The sequence below is a fragment of the Petaurus breviceps genome, unplaced genomic scaffold (assembly GCF_028583685.1).
Source record: "Petaurus breviceps papuanus isolate PSGF00001 unplaced genomic scaffold, PetGlider_PUasm1.0 90977, whole genome shotgun sequence".
Lineage (NCBI taxonomy): Eukaryota > Metazoa > Chordata > Mammalia > Diprotodontia > Petauridae > Petaurus > Petaurus breviceps.
Window position 1 is genome coordinate 22,124,246 of NW_027187391.1, and position 16,711 is coordinate 22,140,956.

General features: G+C 39.6%; 1 long non-coding RNA gene and 1 pseudogene across 1 annotated transcript; both read left to right on the top strand.

Moving 5' to 3' along the window:
* Nucleotides 1-2,403: 2,403 nt before the first annotated feature.
* Nucleotides 2,404-3,451, top strand: LOC138153108 (E3 ubiquitin-protein ligase RNF115 pseudogene; annotated as a pseudogene).
* A 2,034-nt stretch (nucleotides 3,452-5,485) lies between these two features.
* Nucleotides 5,486-7,731, top strand: LOC138153349 (uncharacterized). The gene is made up of 2 exons (XR_011166347.1): nucleotides 5,486-5,617; nucleotides 7,417-7,731. It is a non-coding gene; the product is annotated as an uncharacterized lncRNA (long non-coding RNA).
* The last annotated feature ends 8,980 nt before the right edge of the window (nucleotides 7,732-16,711 follow it).

Consider the following 16,711-nt stretch of genomic DNA (forward strand, 5'->3'; position numbering starts at 1 on the left):
GAGTTCATAGTCTACAAAATAATATCTCTCCTGCCCCCTTTACAGAGATCTCCAAAGATATCAAACCTAAGAATATATTTCATTTGTCTAAGACAGGAGTTTTTAACCTGGATAGATTTTAGAAGGACTGTGAACTTGGATGAGAAAAAAAAATACTGTGTATTTTTATTTTCACTAATTTTTAACTGAAATTTAACATTTCCTTCATTTTATTTTCACCTTGGCTCTGCGCTGTCCAAATAATTCCCTTCAAGTCCATGTCATCTAGCAATCTAGGCCTTGTCTGTAACTCCTCTTATCAGTGATCATCCTATGCAATCCTAGAGCTCCTGCTGCTGCTGTGCAGCTCTGATGGAGGAACCCAGAAGTTCCAGCTTCTTAAACTTATGAGACTGAAGAGGAAAGCCTCTCCGCCCTATCCCAGGCTGGAGAGAATGATTTTTATTTGGAGAACCTGGATGAAGTGATTTTGATTCTGGGAACCAGCTGAAACTTCTGCTGAGTCTGAGGGCCAGCCAGAGCTACTGAGGATTTCCAAGGATCAGCTGGAGCTGCCAAAGACTGAAGAAGCATGACTGTGATGCTGGTACTTTGCTTGAACCTGTTTGTGACTTTGTTGAGCCCTGACTTCCTGGGAATGGAGACTGGGAAGGATTTAAGGTGGACTGGACGCTGTGAGCTTCAGCATGGAACAGGAAGTATGTGGAGAGCTGGACAAGGACCTGGTTGCTGCCTGCCTTTGAACCCAGGTGACAGTTTGATGAATCCAGGTAGGATCCGGGACCATGGAAGGGGATCCAGGGAATCTGAGAGACCACCCCAGTCAAGCTGAAAGAAGATACTTGGATACTGTGTACTGACTGAGAAATTGTAATTTACTAGTGACCTAGGGGTGGAGGGCTTGTATATTTTCTGATGATTTAATTGAATGATGACTGAATAAGCAATTGATTTGTAACTTGGTGTGCCCCATGAGTGGAGAACTTTGACTATTGTACTTGGTGTCCTTTAAGGAGGCAAACCTCCTTAAGGATGATTGAGATGATTGAATGATCCAGTTACTAAATGATTGTTCTTTGTTCAAAACTTTGTGACCACTGTGGTGAAAACTATGTGGCCATTTTCAGTGATAAGTTATTGTGAATGCTGTATTTTGATTATTTGTGATAAGTTATTATGTCATTGTGAATGCTGTACTTTGATTTACTGTGAATGTTTTGCTTTGATTTGTTATTGAAAAAATAGAGCATTCACTATACTATGTAATCAGAACCTTGAAAAGCTGTTTACAGTAACATTCTTCTGGAAAGCTACTCGTGTTTGGCTTTACAAATACCCATCTGAGAATCACTGTTTCGTCACCTATACTCAGGAAAGAAATTAAACAGAAAAGAAAGCCAGGGCTGTTCATCTCGTCTAGCCAAGTTCCAACTTTAGCTGCCCTGAACTTGCAGATGATAAGCTGCTGGATGGAGGGAACGGTAGTCACCCTTCCCACTTCTATTCCCCTTCCATCCTCCTCTCTCAGGAAGTCTAAGAAAAGAGAGCCTTCTGACAAAGACTGACATAGTGTTTGGAGAAGTGCTTTAGGAATTGGCATTAATGCCTACTGTAATATGCATGAATATCATACTATTTTCCTACTTTAAAAAATCTCAAAATATTATGGGGGAGGATAGAGTGTTTTTAGTGACATAGATTTATCTTAACAGCCAATCAGCAGGTATGTATTAAGTACCAGGAACTGCAGAGCCAAATACAAGAATGAATCAGTTTCTCCTCTCTAGTAATTTACATTCTAAAAAAGGAAATAACAAGTATTTTATAAGTACATATGGGATAAATATAAATACACGTAAATACAAAAGTTAAATACAAGGTAGTTTGAGAAGAGGACACTAGAAGTTGGGAAAGGGAGGGAATTGAGAGAAGGTTTTATATAGAAGTTGGTGCTTGAGCTGCCTAATGAAGGAAGAAGGATTCTGTGAAGAAGAGAGAAAGGGATCCATCCCAGGCAGGAGGGATGACCAATGGAAAGACACTGAGACAGACAGAGTGAGGTATGTGAGAAACAAAGAGGGCCACTTAGTTTGGATCCCAAAGTTGAGAAGAGATAGTAAGGTACAATGGGGCTGGAAAGATAGATTGGGACAAGGTTGTCTGAAAGCTAAAGAGCAGAGTTTACATTTTATCCTAGAGGTGATAGGGAACCTTACTGAGTAGGAGGAATTACATGGTCAATTTGGCACTTGAAAATTCCTCTGGCAGCTCTGTGGAAGATGACTTGAAACAGATGAAGACTTGAGTCAGAGGAGATCAATTAGGAGGCATCTGAAATAATTTAGGTGATGAGGTGACTCAGCCGCTGGTGCTGCCAGCTCCGGCTATGGAGGACCAGGCTGTGGCAGCGGGTGGGACCAGACAGGCACGGGAGAAGATGTCGAAGGCCTTGGCTGTGGGTGCAGGCATGGGCGCTGCTGTTCCCCCGCACTGCTCCTGCCACTGCTACAAGGGCAAAGTCAGCCCCAACCTGCTGGAGTATGTTTGCCCCAGATGTGAATTCAGGCTTTATTGAAGAAGTGACTGATGATCCAGTTTTTTAGATAGTGGTGGCAGCAGCCTAGACGACAGCACATCCACGCAGTTTGCAGAGCTCTGGGTCCATTTGGACCACACGATGTTTATCCCAGACTTTAGACCATTTCTTAGTAGCAGTTCACTGGTTCAAGACATTAGAGACAATGAACGGGGCCATCAAACCCATGCGGATCTTTGGGGACCCAGCAGGCCCCCCAGACTGCCAGTGGCCAGGAGATACTGATCCCATGGGAATTCTACACCTGATTGGTCCCTAGCTATTGAAGAAATAATACAACAGATCTTTGCAGAATTCTTTGCAAATTCAGCAATTCCTGGCTCCCCCCCATCCTTTTTCATGGAGTGGGATGCTGCACTCCATCCCTGGGGACTATGCCTGGGGTCAGGTGGGGCTTGATGCCATTGTCAGCCAGCTCTTAGGACAGTTGGAAAACACTGGGCCTCCCCCAGATGATAAAGAAAAGATCACCTCTCTTCCAACAGTGACAGTAACTCAGGAACAAGTTGATATGGGTCTAGTGTCCAGTGTGCAAAGAAGACTACGCGGTCGGAGAGCAAGTCCAGCCATTACCTTGCAACCACTTCTTTCACAGATGCTGTATTGTGCCATGGTTGGAACTGCATGACGCGTGTCCTGTTTGCAGGAAGAGCTTAAATGGTGAGGACTCAACTCGGTAAATACCAAACATCGAAGCCTCTTTAAGCAGTGGCTATAGCAGTGACAGCCAGCTATCTGACCTATGGACTTTCTGAAGCCATTGAGCTGGGGCCGTGGTAGACTTACTACAAATGTAAATTGTATAAAAAATAGTATGTGGATATAGGCACCTCACCAGAAATCCCAGCCCATAATATTAATGCAACAAGTGCTACCCCTCTCCAAATTTAAAGTTAGCATTTACAGATGGAATTGTATCTACAGCCGAATGCCTCTCTTATTCCTGACTTCAGAGTAATGACTTGATTTTATACTTGTGAAACTTAATTATGTGTTTCTTTCAGAATGAAATAAATTCCTTAAAGGTCTAGTTAGGATTCTGTTCTCTGTCATGTTGCCTTGTAATGGAGGTTCTGCTTTCTCCCCCAGCCTCCATCTCCCCCATCAGTGTATTTTAAAGTAAGTATATGCAGTGGAACCAAAACCCCATGGTCTTTTTGGCATAAAAGATTTGTCTTAACTGGATGAAAGTGGCTCCTCCTGACTGGATTAGTGAAGTCAGGTGAATGAAACCAGAGCTTTGACTTGGGCTTCCAAGAGCAAACTGGAGAACAGTTAAAGTAGAAAGGAGAACATGGCTTATTAGTCTGTCCCTTTGGTTTTGCTCATTTTCCTTTTTACAATACTTCAGGAGGAAGCAGTTCCCCTTGAGAAGACAATACGTTATATTCTTGTAGTCTAGCTGGACCCTGCCCTTTCCCCGTGTTGGGAAAGGGTCAAAACAGGATGAAAGCTAAAGGGACAGAGGACTGTGACTCTTAAGTTTAGGGTCTATAATTGCCCTCTACTCATAGTAGGTTCCTTGTTTCCTGCCTCTTGTCCTGGGGACCTCCTGAAGACATCTCTTCGGGAAATGAATGGGATATTTCGTTAACTGCTTGAGTATCTAGTTCATTGGTACTCGATAATTCATTGGTCTTCAGGAATTTAGATTTTTATGTTGTCTCTTTTTAAACTTTTTTTAAAAACACATTTCACTTGTAAACCCTTGCTGTTCTGCCTGGTTCTTGCTGCTGTTGGAGTCATACCAATCGTGGCCAAGCCCAAGAGCACTAGACTGAAGGAGATATCTGACCTAGGGTTCCACTCTGTTAACCTACAAGCATCCCTATACACATGTACACAGCTCTGTGGAGCGCTCATTTTCTAAAGCTGAATAAATGAAGAAGGTAAAAAAAAAATACAGGTGATGAGGTCCTAAGCTATGCTGGCAACTGTGCAAGTAGAGAAGAATCAGACATGAAGGATATTGGAGAGGTAGAAATAGTAAGATCTGATGGTTTCTTGAAATGTAAAGTGAGAGAGAATAAGGAGAAAAGAATAACCTCTACAATGTGAATTTGAATCACTGGGGAAAAAATGGTGGTGCCTTCAACAGAAATAGGGAAATTTTAAAAAGTGCTGGAGGGGAGTTAAATAATGACCTCTCTTCTGGACAAGTTCAGTTTGAGATGTCTCTGGGAGTTTTAAATGTCCAATAGGGAGTTAAGGATGTGGGAACTATATATATACATACATATACATACATATATAGACAAACACATATATTACGTATATATATTTGGCCATCCTCTGCAAAAATTAAAGCCATTTACAATAAATACTTGTTGATTCAATCTTCCAGCTGAGTTCTAGTACCAGTTCCAGTTCTATAATCTCGGATGAATCATTTCACTAGATCTAATAGTTTCCTCTTCTGTAAAGTACTAGGCTTAGGCCTAATAAAAGGATTTATTCTGTAAAAACTTGGACTCAGCCAAAAGGCCATATCCAAGGACCTAGAAGGCCACATGTGTTCCCCACCCCTGGACTAGAAGATGACCTGTAAGGTTCTTTCCAGCTCTGAAATTCTATGATGCTTCAATGTAACAACAACAAAAAAATTGAGGGTAAAAGTAGTTCTGTTTTTGTTTATGAATCAATCCTGTTTTACAGTCTTCCCCTCTCAAATTCTGCATTACCCTCTCACAGTTCCTCTCTCATGTATCTTTTAAACTATTTGTTACAGTCTAAACTACAAACACCAGATAACAGAGCCCTCTCTAAATATGGTTTCTATTCAAGTCTTCTGAACCTTGTTGAGCTTCATCCACCTTAAAAAAATGAAGGAGGATATAGAAATCCCACCTTATTTTAGTCACTGATGTGTTGCTCTATAGGGATTGGTCAGTTCTACTGTCCATCTAAAATTAGATCTGCTGCATTGAGAAGAGGTTCCAGGATGAGGAAAGATTACAGACTAATCTCTACTGCCGAAATGAACAAACAAAAGTAATATGGCTTAACTGAAGGCATTCAAAGGTAAGTGCTTTTCTAAAAACATATCTAATGTAATAGGTCTGTGTGTAATTTATTATGATTACCTCACTTAGAAGTTGGGGAATCAGGAATGTAAAAAAAAAAAGCCAACCCTCTTGGTAACAGACCTTTATCACATCATTTATGACTTTTCTGGGTTAACTAATGATGACTAGAATATCTATCAGGAGAGTCCTAAAGGAATTGTAAAGAATTTTTTTCCTTCTCAATGTATATTAGAAAAGGCTGATGCAGGCATTTTGGTATGTACAAAGGAATGTGTGTACAATACAATCCAAATGTTTTTTTTAAGAGGAAAAAATCTAGAAACATTTTCTAAGGTTTTCTTTTCATGTTTATTATTTATATCATGCTCAGGAAAGAAATTGAGCAGAAAAGGTAGTCAGGAGTGTTCATCTCACCTAACCAATTTCCTGCTTTAGCTGCCCTGAATTTGCAGGTGACAAGTTGCTGGAATAGAGGGAAGGACAGTCATCCTCCCATCTTGTATTCTCCTTCTATCCTCCTCTCTCAGGAAGCCTAAGAAAAAAGAGAGAGAAAGAAGGATGTATATCAATGTTGGTGCACTTAACTTTCGGTTCTGAAGGCTCTCAACTATCTAACAGGAAAAGAGAGCCAAAAGTATTAGGACCCAACAAATATAGTAGTAGATATGACATAAAAAGGAAAAGCATTGTTTCCAGTGAAATAGCAATTGAGACATTTTCCATTCCTCCCCCCATCTTGGAAAGGTGAAGATTGAATTTTCTGAAACCAGGGTGGCTACAGATAGGACAGCTGCAGTGAAGGAATGGAAACATGCAGTACTTGTTTCCATCCTGGCAGTGTGGGAGAGGGAGGGCTCTTCATCAAATTTTGGAGTCAACTTTCTAAAACTGATCCTTGGTTCTGCTCACAACCTTAGCACACCATCACATCACAATGACTCTTTTTGAGTTCTTCAGTCTTCACAATCAATCAGTCAACAAGTATCTACTGAGCATCTGCTATGTACTGAATAGTGTTCTAGAATTACAAGACATGATATCTTTCCTCATGAAGCTTATGATGTAATTGAGCAGGCAAGATACCACACGTGAAAGAAATAGAGTTCTAAAACAAGGGAGATCAATGATCGATGAGAGTTACAATAGCTAGAGAAGGCTTCATAGAAAATGTGGGACTGGAGCAAAACTTTGAAGGATGAGCAAAATTTGGATAGGTGGGAGGGAGAGAGAATAAACAGAGCAAGATAAACAAAAGCATGGAATGAGGAAGGAATGAGCACATCAGAATCCTAAGGCATTGAGGAAATTAGCTTAATTAGTACAGGGGGAATATGTTCTCTCTCCTACCATTCTGCTTCATCTGCTTCCTCAAGAGGGATCAAGACTTCCTAATAGCTATGGAAGTAAGGCAACTAGTGCATTGCCCTGGGCCAGAAATGACAGGGCACTGGTTCCCCTTGCAGTTTTTCAACAGCTAGAAATAGTAGAGATTGGCACCCAGTTAGGAAGAATAATAAATTAAAATATGAAGCTACCAAGTGGTAACTGGAGAGAGCTCTTTCTTTGCCTCTTATGGTATGGCCCCTTCTTAGAGGCTTCCCCCAAGAATGAACTTCATGCCAGTCTCATGCCAATCCCCCAGGATCTTGGTCTGTTACCTTGGAAGTTGTTGCTCCTTTTGTCCTTTTCCTCTGACTGACTGACTGCCACTTCCTTAAAAGCATACATTTTTAGCAAAGTAGACTTTATTAATTTGGGTGTTTGCCTCACAAGGCTATTTGGGTTTTATTACAGCTTTTTCAGGGTCAAGTTTCACATACAAGAGTAGCCAAATGTTCATCTAGAACCTTTCAAGAGATGGATAAAAATAAAGAAGGTAGGGTCCACTCTGCCACAACCTCAACGAATGCTGTGGATGACCTCAGGAAAAACTGGCAGGGTTGGATCAAAAACCATATTGAGTATCAGAAATGTAATCCATTCAGCAATGATGCCAGGGCCATAGCTGTCAAGAAAGGAGACCCCACTTATGGGAGACCTCCTGAAGGTTCTAAAACAGAGCAAAGGGGAAAAGATGCCCATGTTCATGTAGAGAAAGAGTTAGAAGAACTCTGCTGGATCATGAGAAACAGTGGAGAAAAAGGAGCAGATGGAAGCAGCAGAATGACGTTCAAACAGCTCTTTGAAAGGTATGCCACCATTTCCAATAAGGTTGTGGGACTTCTTCTAAGAGCCAGAAAGCATGGAATGGTTCATTTTGAAGGAGAAATGCTTTGGCAAGGACGAGATGATGATGTAGTTATAACATTACTCAAATAAAATGGCTCTGTGTATGATAACCCCTTGTTGGAGGCAGCTAGTTGGCTCAATGGATAAAGTGCTGGGCCTAGAGTCAGGAAGACCTGAGTTCAAATCCAGCCTCTGACACATACTAGCTATATGACCCTGGGCAAGTCACTTAACCTCAGTTTGCCTTAAGCCACTGGAGAAAGAAATGGCAAACTACTCCAGTATCTTTGCCAAGAAAACCCATGGACAGTATTGGCGTGCTATGGTCCACAGATTCACAAAGAGTTGGGCATGACTAAATGACTGAACAACAACAGCAAGCCCCCTTGTTACACTCAGGAATCTAGAACCTGCTTTGGCATTCGTATCTACTCAAATTAACACTTCAAGCTCCTACTTACTCCCTTTGAACTTCTTCCCTAATCACCTACTACAGATCACATGCTATCACATGATAAAAAGGGACTGTTTACTTTAAAATACAGGATAAAGTCAGGATAATGGGCTAAACCACATTTTTACCACCATCTCCCTTAGAATAGAAGATTGTGAGTCCAGCCAGGACCTATAGACTCTGCCCCTTGTTGCTGCTGCTCCCAGCCTGGTTCTCCCTCCAGGAGATTAGGACTTGTTAAGTTAATACATTGCTTTTTGGGTGACTATAGAAGATACTACCTCTTGATGTTGGCATGCTGCTACAAGATAACCATAAGAACACCAAGTCTAAGAATCTGCAACCACCACAGCCAGCACTGAAAGTATGATGTCTGCCCTCAGCGAGCAGCAAAGGACCATGTCTGACTGAAGTCCACATCACAGGATGGGGAGGAGAAACCTCAGGGTCTACAAACTGTAACAGGGTGAGGTAGAGAAGCCTCTTCCCACAGCCATATCCTCCACTAATTTCTTTCAGCTCCTTTTTAGGCTCCCACCTGGGAGATGCACCATCTGGTTTTAAAGCCTTTGGCAACAAGGCAAAAGTCCAGATAGCCTCTCTTTACATGTGAATCCTTAAATATTTCTACATTGTATTCTCTTTTGAGAAATTGGAAGGACCAATCATACACATTTTAAAGAAATACAGACACTAAACTGTCAAGGAAAGCATACAAAAAAAGTGAGGATTCTTAGGTCTGTTTGTTTTTTTATTTGTTTTTTGGTTTGTTTGGTTTTTGTTGGGGGATTTGGGGGGGGTTAGTAAATATTTACCTCACAATAGTTTGTTCTCTGATAAATTTAGAAAATGTAACATTCAGGCTTGCAAAGTTTGGAGCTTTGATGATAAGGTATTATAATTAGAAATCATGCATTTCTCTTATATCTGATAAACATTTTGGGACAAATTTGGGGAGTCATCATTGAATTTCCAAGGTCTAATTCTTAATGGAAATACCAATAATGCTAAATTCTACTCAGCTAATATAGTTAAGAGGGTGTTTAGTGTAATGCAGTCGTGTCAAACTCAAATAGAAATAGATCCTTGAAGGCTGCATATTGACTTAGAAACAAACTGTAAGTTTAAATTATTTATGTTTTATTGTCCTTTCATTTATTTTGTTAAACATTTTCCAATTACATTTTAATTTGGTTCTGGTCTCAAGGTTTTGCCGGCATATGGGGCCAGTGGCCCTCGAGTTTGACACCTCTGTCAATCTCAGAGCCAGATAGAAAATTCTCATATGTGAAACATAGTGTCTGTGTGACCTTGGACAAGTCACTTAGTCTCTGAATGTCCCCAGCAACTCAAAGATTTTAAGTCACAGTACAGGTGGCAGTCTAAAGTGGTGGAAAGAGTTTCATCACTGGAAGTTCCCTCTCTATAACAACGAAAGCACAGTACCAATAAAATCTCAATGATGGACTGAGATAAGCCAGTTTCTTGAAGATGGATGAAGGATGACAAGTGGAAAACATGAGTGTTCTCTTGGTATATCCACTTTATGTCAGGAGAAAGTGCAGAAAGCTGTCAGCATTTTGGCTGAATCCCCTGTGCTAAACTTATCATAGCATCCTAGTGCTACGGAGGGAAGGGACCATTTAGTCCAATTCCCTCGTGTGACAGATGAAAAATTGGGACCCAGGAAAGGTAAATGATTTGCCTAAGGTAACACAGGTAAAGGTCAGAGGTAGGGTTTAAACCTAGGTCCTTTGACTCCTGAGTAGCACAGAATGCACAGGCACAGATGGGCTGCCATTTGTATCACTGGAGTGAATATCTACATCAATGAAATCAAAGATCCAGGCCAGCCTCTGAGTATAATGTTAGTGTCGCAGAAGACACTAAGGTAAAACCACCTCTCCTACCTGCCTCACCCACCTCACAGGGTGTGTGAAGATCCAATATCCTAATGTATGTGAAATCAACATAACACTATGCAAATGTAAGTTATTTTTGTGAATCATCCTCTTCACCTCTTAACACAGGGAGAAAAAGTGCCTTTGCAAACTGTTATAAGCCTCTTCATCACTAAGACACTAGAGTAATGGCTACTATGAAGTGCCCTATCAAGAATCTGGATAAATTTTAAATGTTCTTTCCTCATAGAATGAAAAAAAAATCTGATCACATGATTATAAAGAAGAGAATGCTGGGGAAACAATTCCTTTTCCTTGACTAGAATGCTCTTTGATCATGCTCTTACATATGGAAATTTCTCAAGCTCACTCTCTTCCTAACTTTTGCTATATGCCTACTAGGTTACTTTCAAAAAGATTCCACTAATTTCTAACTCTATTAGGAATCAATAAATGTAACCTTGCATTTCCTTTGAAATTTGAATTTGAAAAAAAAATTTGAATTTCAAATTCCTTTGAAAGCATTGAATTTCCTTACTTTTTATTACTTTGGTCAATTTGATAGGTATGAAGTGTTACCTCAATGTTGTTTTAATTTGCATAAATTTGATAGGTGGAGCATTTTTCAAGTGCTTATTAACAATTTGTGCTTCCTCTTTTTAAATTGTTTTTATCCTTTGACCATTTGATTCACAGTTGACTAGGAGGGACCTTTATATGTGTGTGTGTGTATATATATATATATATATATATATATATATATATATATATATATATGGGGGGGGCAATTGGGGTTAAGTGACTTGTCCAAGGTCACACAGCTAGTTTTTGTGTTAAGTGTCTGAGGTCGGATTTGAACTCAGGTCCTCCTGACTCCAGGGCAGGTGCTCCAACCCCAACTTCTTTTTAATAGATTAAAAATGCCTCCCTTTGACAAGTGAGATAAGCAAATTATTCTGTTTTCTTCCATTTTCTTGTTCCATCTTTGTAGCCACCACATGCAACCTGTGTCTTGTACTATGTAATAAATGCTTGCTGAATTGAACTAGTCTTGACAAAAATGCAAGGAGTAGGTCTCTCCATAGTAAAAAAAAAAAAAACGAAAACAAAAAACACTATAAATCAGAAATCTATTCCTAGCTGACTATATTTCCAATTGTAAAAGCTTAAAATAGGAGAAGAGAGAAGGGAAATCAAAAAGGAAACAATAAGAGGTGAAATAAAAGAGAGGAAAGGAGGTATTATACAGTATTAATCTATAAACTTCCTTCTCCTTCCTTTTCTTCCTACCTCTTTTTCTGTCTTTTCTGGAAGTCCACGACTACCTGGCAACCATTTTCTTACTGTGTGGACTTACTCCACAAATCAGAAGATGGAAGAGTTCCTTGAGAACAAGTAAGGAACCAAACATGATTAGAAACATGACAGCAATGTTTCCCCAAGTGATAGCAAAATTTTGTTATAATAACTCACATTTATATACCACTTTATGGTTTTTTAATCCCACTCCTCACTTGGTAAAAAAGCTTTGTATTTCTCTCTTTTTTCATCAGAACCTGATTTTGTCCATAGAAGGATTACTATACTATACCAAGCTGCCTTTTAAGATAGTATTAGTGTGGTCAGCTAGGTGGCACAGTGAATAGAGCACTGGCCCTGGAATCAGGAGGAATTGAGTTCAAATCCAGCCTCAGACACTTGACACACTTACTAGTTGTTTGACCTTGGGAAAGTCACTTTACCCCAACTGCTTCACCTTCCCCCCCCAAAAAAAAGATAGTATTATTGTCCCCATTTTATAAATGAGGAAAAAAGCTCCGAGAGATTGACTTACCTTCAGTCACACAGTGTGTTAATGACATCTGTGAATGGAGTTATTGGCAAATGACATTAAATATGGAAATGTTGTACAAAGAATCCCTTCTTTCTCTTGTGTCTCCCATAGCACCTAACACCATACCAAATGCATAGTAGGCAATGCAGCCAATGGTGTTAACTACAAATGTGTTTTGATTACTTGCCTGTGTATTTCAAAATAACTGCTAGAAATTATATAAATGAATCAGGGTCTTTCAGTTAAAAAAAAATACTCCAGTCTATCACAGGACAGAAAGATATAGGTCACTGAGTTTACTTTTTTAAAAGTTTACTAAAGGTAGGAATTTTCAATCATCAGTCTTCAACCTTCTACTTACTCCTCTAGATTTTTCACCATGCTAGCTTAATTATGTTCTTTTTACCCAACATTTATAGAAAAGGACATGAAATCTCTTGTGTAATAGATAACAACCTTTTTTCACATATTGAAAGACCACTGGAGATGAAATTTGCAGTGATTAATATGGAGTAGAACCTTGTCTTTCACCAGCTATACACTGGAAAATTCTCCATGGATGGGGAAGTACCAATAATATTAAATTTTATTGTAAAAAATTAAAAAGTGGAAAGAAAAAGATGGAAGACATGTACTTGTCTATGCTTCCACTGCTTTGTCTCCTTTTTGTCTTTCTTTTTTCACATAAGATCAAGGATAAGGATTAGATAAGATGACACTGGACAAAACAGGAGCAGTCTGATGCAATTAAACAGGACTGAATTGGATTGACTGAAGTGATGGGGGGAAGCTAAGTTTTGCAAACTTCTAAAATAACTGATATCTTAGCTCAAGTACTGACTTACTTAGTAGCAATCAGGAAGGTGATAGGAGTTGTGATTAAGATCAAGAGGAGGAGAAGGGAGGGAATTTTGAAATTAGAGAATAGTCTTGGTTGGAGTTATAGACTTTGAATACCTAAGGAACAACATGCAATCACTGGAAGGCAGAGGAAAGGACACAAGAGGTAGAAAGAGATTAAAATGGGAAATGGGAGGCATCCTAAATGTAGGGGTACAAGGGACCTAGAAGGGAGGAAGAGAGAAAGGGAGGAAGGAAACAAGCATGTATAGAAAACACCTACATTTGAAGCATTATCTTCCATTCTGGGAATCACATTTTAGGAAGGATGCTGATAAATTGGAATAGGATCAGGAGGCTGAAGGGATTCAAGATCACACCACATACAGGTCAGTAGAAGTAACCAAAATATTTAACCCAGAGAAGTGAAGACTTAGGGAGAGCATGATAGCTGTCTTCAACTATTTGGAGGGCTGTCATATAGAAAAGGGACTGGCCTTTTTTCAGTTTGGTCCTGGAAGAAAGAATTAGAAGCAATGAAAAGTCATAATTTGATGAAGGAAAGAAATTTGCTAATAATTAGAGCTATCCAAAAGTTGAATGAACAGCCATACATAATAATGAGTTATTTCTCACTAGAGGTCTTCAAACAAAGGCTAAATGGCCATTTGGGGGTGTGTTGATGAGTATAGGGCCTCTGGGGTCCCCTTCCACTCTGAAATTATGGAATTGGATTCTCAAAACTAGACTTAGGAATGAGAAAAAGTGTAGGACTCCTATAACATACCTCATCTAAAGCATGTTATTTATATAAATAATGGGGGTGTGGGAATCAGCTTTTTCAGTTATTGAAATATATCCTCCCTCAAAATCCTATTTAAACAGAAATATACATGAAAAGTGTTTCATACTACAACTATATGAGGTAAATCCCCAGCAGGGGGACAAAGGAAATGAGTCTCTAATCCAAAACCATTTAAATGAGAACACATAGTTGGTTCTTTTCCTTGTTGAGGAAATATTCTCTATTTTAATAAAATAGAGATGGCTCAATCAACAAAACTGAACAAGGATTCTTTCTGTGGGGAAAAAAATATTAGTTCATATTAGTTGCTTAAAACAAAACTTTTATATTCTTTTCTTCCTCTAACAATAAGGAACCACTGTTGAGTCCACAGGGATCTGAAGTACTCTGTCATTCAGTCCTGGTGAAGCATGACCCTCTTATGAAAGAGAGGCAAGGCATCCTGTTCTCCCAGTCTTTTGGCTTATTAAACCCCTACCCTGGAGACTTGAGGAAATTTAAACATATACATGGGTTATGGCTCACATCTAGGATTTCCTCAAATAAAGATGACTAAAAAAACACTTAATGTACAAAAAGAATATGTATGAAATATAGGTAATTCGTTCCTACACACAACTAAACATGTTAAGTCTCACAGGGTGCATTAACAGAATGACTTAAAATAGGATTTATTAACTTAATTTATAACTACAATTATAATATGCTGAGAGGCTAATAATGTTTAAATCTCATGAGAACATTAAAAAAAAATTAAAGTTTACCAGACTGCTAATTAAGAATTTTACATTTTACTTTGGCTCGTCACTGTCCATAGTTTCTTGTAAAACAGCCTCAGGCTTATGCTAATCCTTTTCTGGTCAGCATCCACCTCTTTTAAAAAAAACTGGAGTAGTTGGGGACTCTTCTGCCACTGTGATTTAGTTCCAACTAGATGGAACCCGGAGTCCAAGCTGAAAAAGGTAGCCATGTTCCCAGACACAAGTTTGCCTAGCTGTTTTCATGCTCATGGGAGAGAGTAGCAATGAAGGAGAGGGAAAGATTGCAGCCCACTCACTCACACTTTTCATGGGGAATCTAGGAAAAGAGTGCACTACTAGTCACATGGGAGAGTTGAAGAGGCCAAGGCAGAAATTGTTTCTTCTAATAATTGATGCAGCATCCCACACACCAGGCAATTTCACAGGACAGGGGATCACGTATATGACTCACTACATCATACCAAAATGTTAAGCCCTCCCAGAACTGGGACACTATATGGCTGGGAGCAGGTCCCAAAACTCTCATGTAGTACCAGGAAGCTAACTCCAAGTATGCTACTTAGGAGAGCAGCTAGATGATGTAGTGGCTAGAGTGCCAAGCCTAGAGTCAGGAAGACCAGAGTTCAAATGTGACTTTAGCCACTAACTAGCTGTGTGACCCTGGGAAAGTCACTTAACCCTGTTTACCTCAGTTTCCTCATCTGTAAAATGATTTGGAGAAGGAAATGCCAAACCACTCCTGTATCTTTGCCAAGAAAATCAAATGGGGTTATGAAGAATCTGACACAATTGAAATGACTGGATAACAACATGCTCCATGGATGGTCCCTACTACACTTGGAATAGAAGAAAATGAACCCTGAGTAGTCATTGAACGTATTGCCTTTACTTTAGGCAAGATGATAGTTAATTCTTGATCAACTATAAGTGTTTGATTTGCTTGATATCTAATTCTTAGGGAACCACATATATGGTAGAAGGTTCTGCCTGAATTGTCTAGTTAATTAGTACTGTGCCAAGGATTTTCCACTCTGCCCTGGAAGTCCCCACTTTACAGACAGGTTCAATAAGGTGAAAGAAATATATTCTATGTTCAATATCCAATGTAGATAGATGCCATGTAAGGATGAGACAAATGATTAGAAGTCAAATAATAAAGCATTTAATAATAGCTCATATTTATGCAGCTTATTGCAGTTTGCAAAGTGCTTTCTATACATTTTCACATTTGATCCTCACAATAACCCTGTGCTACTATTAGCATACTCATGTTACAGATGAGGAAACTGAACGCAGAGAAGTTAAGTGACTTGCCCATGGACACACAGTAAATGCCTGAGGCAGGATGTAAACCCGTTTTTCTGACTCCAAATCTATCATTATAATCCTTATAAAATATAACAGGAAGAACCAAGCAAAAGCAATTGTTATTGAATGTTCATAAAACAATGGAAAACAATTCCAATCCCTCCTCCCCCTTCCCTAAGATTCCTGTGCCAGTGAGTAAAAGAAGAAAAATGGGAGAAAGAGGCTCAATATTCCAAAGACACTGGATGGAAGGCTGCCTTGAGTTGCTATAGCAACAGCTCTGCAGGCCAGTTCTTGCCTCGAAGTCACTGGGCAAGGCCCTTGTCTCCTACCATCCACATCCACAGCAATAACTCCATCCCAAAGACACCACACTCAATGCAGGCTTTTTCGGTCCTTCAGGTAAGTGATATTTTAACTCTAGAACTCCTAAGTCTGATTGATAGCTAGGCACTGATGATTCAATGCTCTTTTACATTCATATTGTCTGGGCCTCATCCCAGATAATTTTAGGATTGGGGGCTAATCATTCCACCTTTCATCTGTTTCATAGCTCTGCCTAGGTGTCAGCTTAATGACCCTTCCAGCAGATATGAGGAGAACCTTCCTTGGTCTTCTCTATAGGGAATCTCCAGGCTCCAGTCTTCACTTCATACTGCAATTTTATGAATCTGGAGAGAAATACACTCATATATCCCTCTTATATTCCCTGTCATGTAAAACTGACCTTTTATAAGTCTCAATTGATAATGTTGTCATTGTTCAATTGTTCAGTTTTCTGTCCAACTCTTCATGTCATGGGGTTCAACTGTCCATGGGGTTGATTTGTCATTTCCTTCTCCAGTTTTATGCCTGCAGTGGTTAAGTCACTTGCCCAGGGTCATACAGCTAGTAGGTGTCTGAGGCAGGATTTGATTCCCAAATCAGGCATACTGCAAACAAAAAAAGGTGAGATGG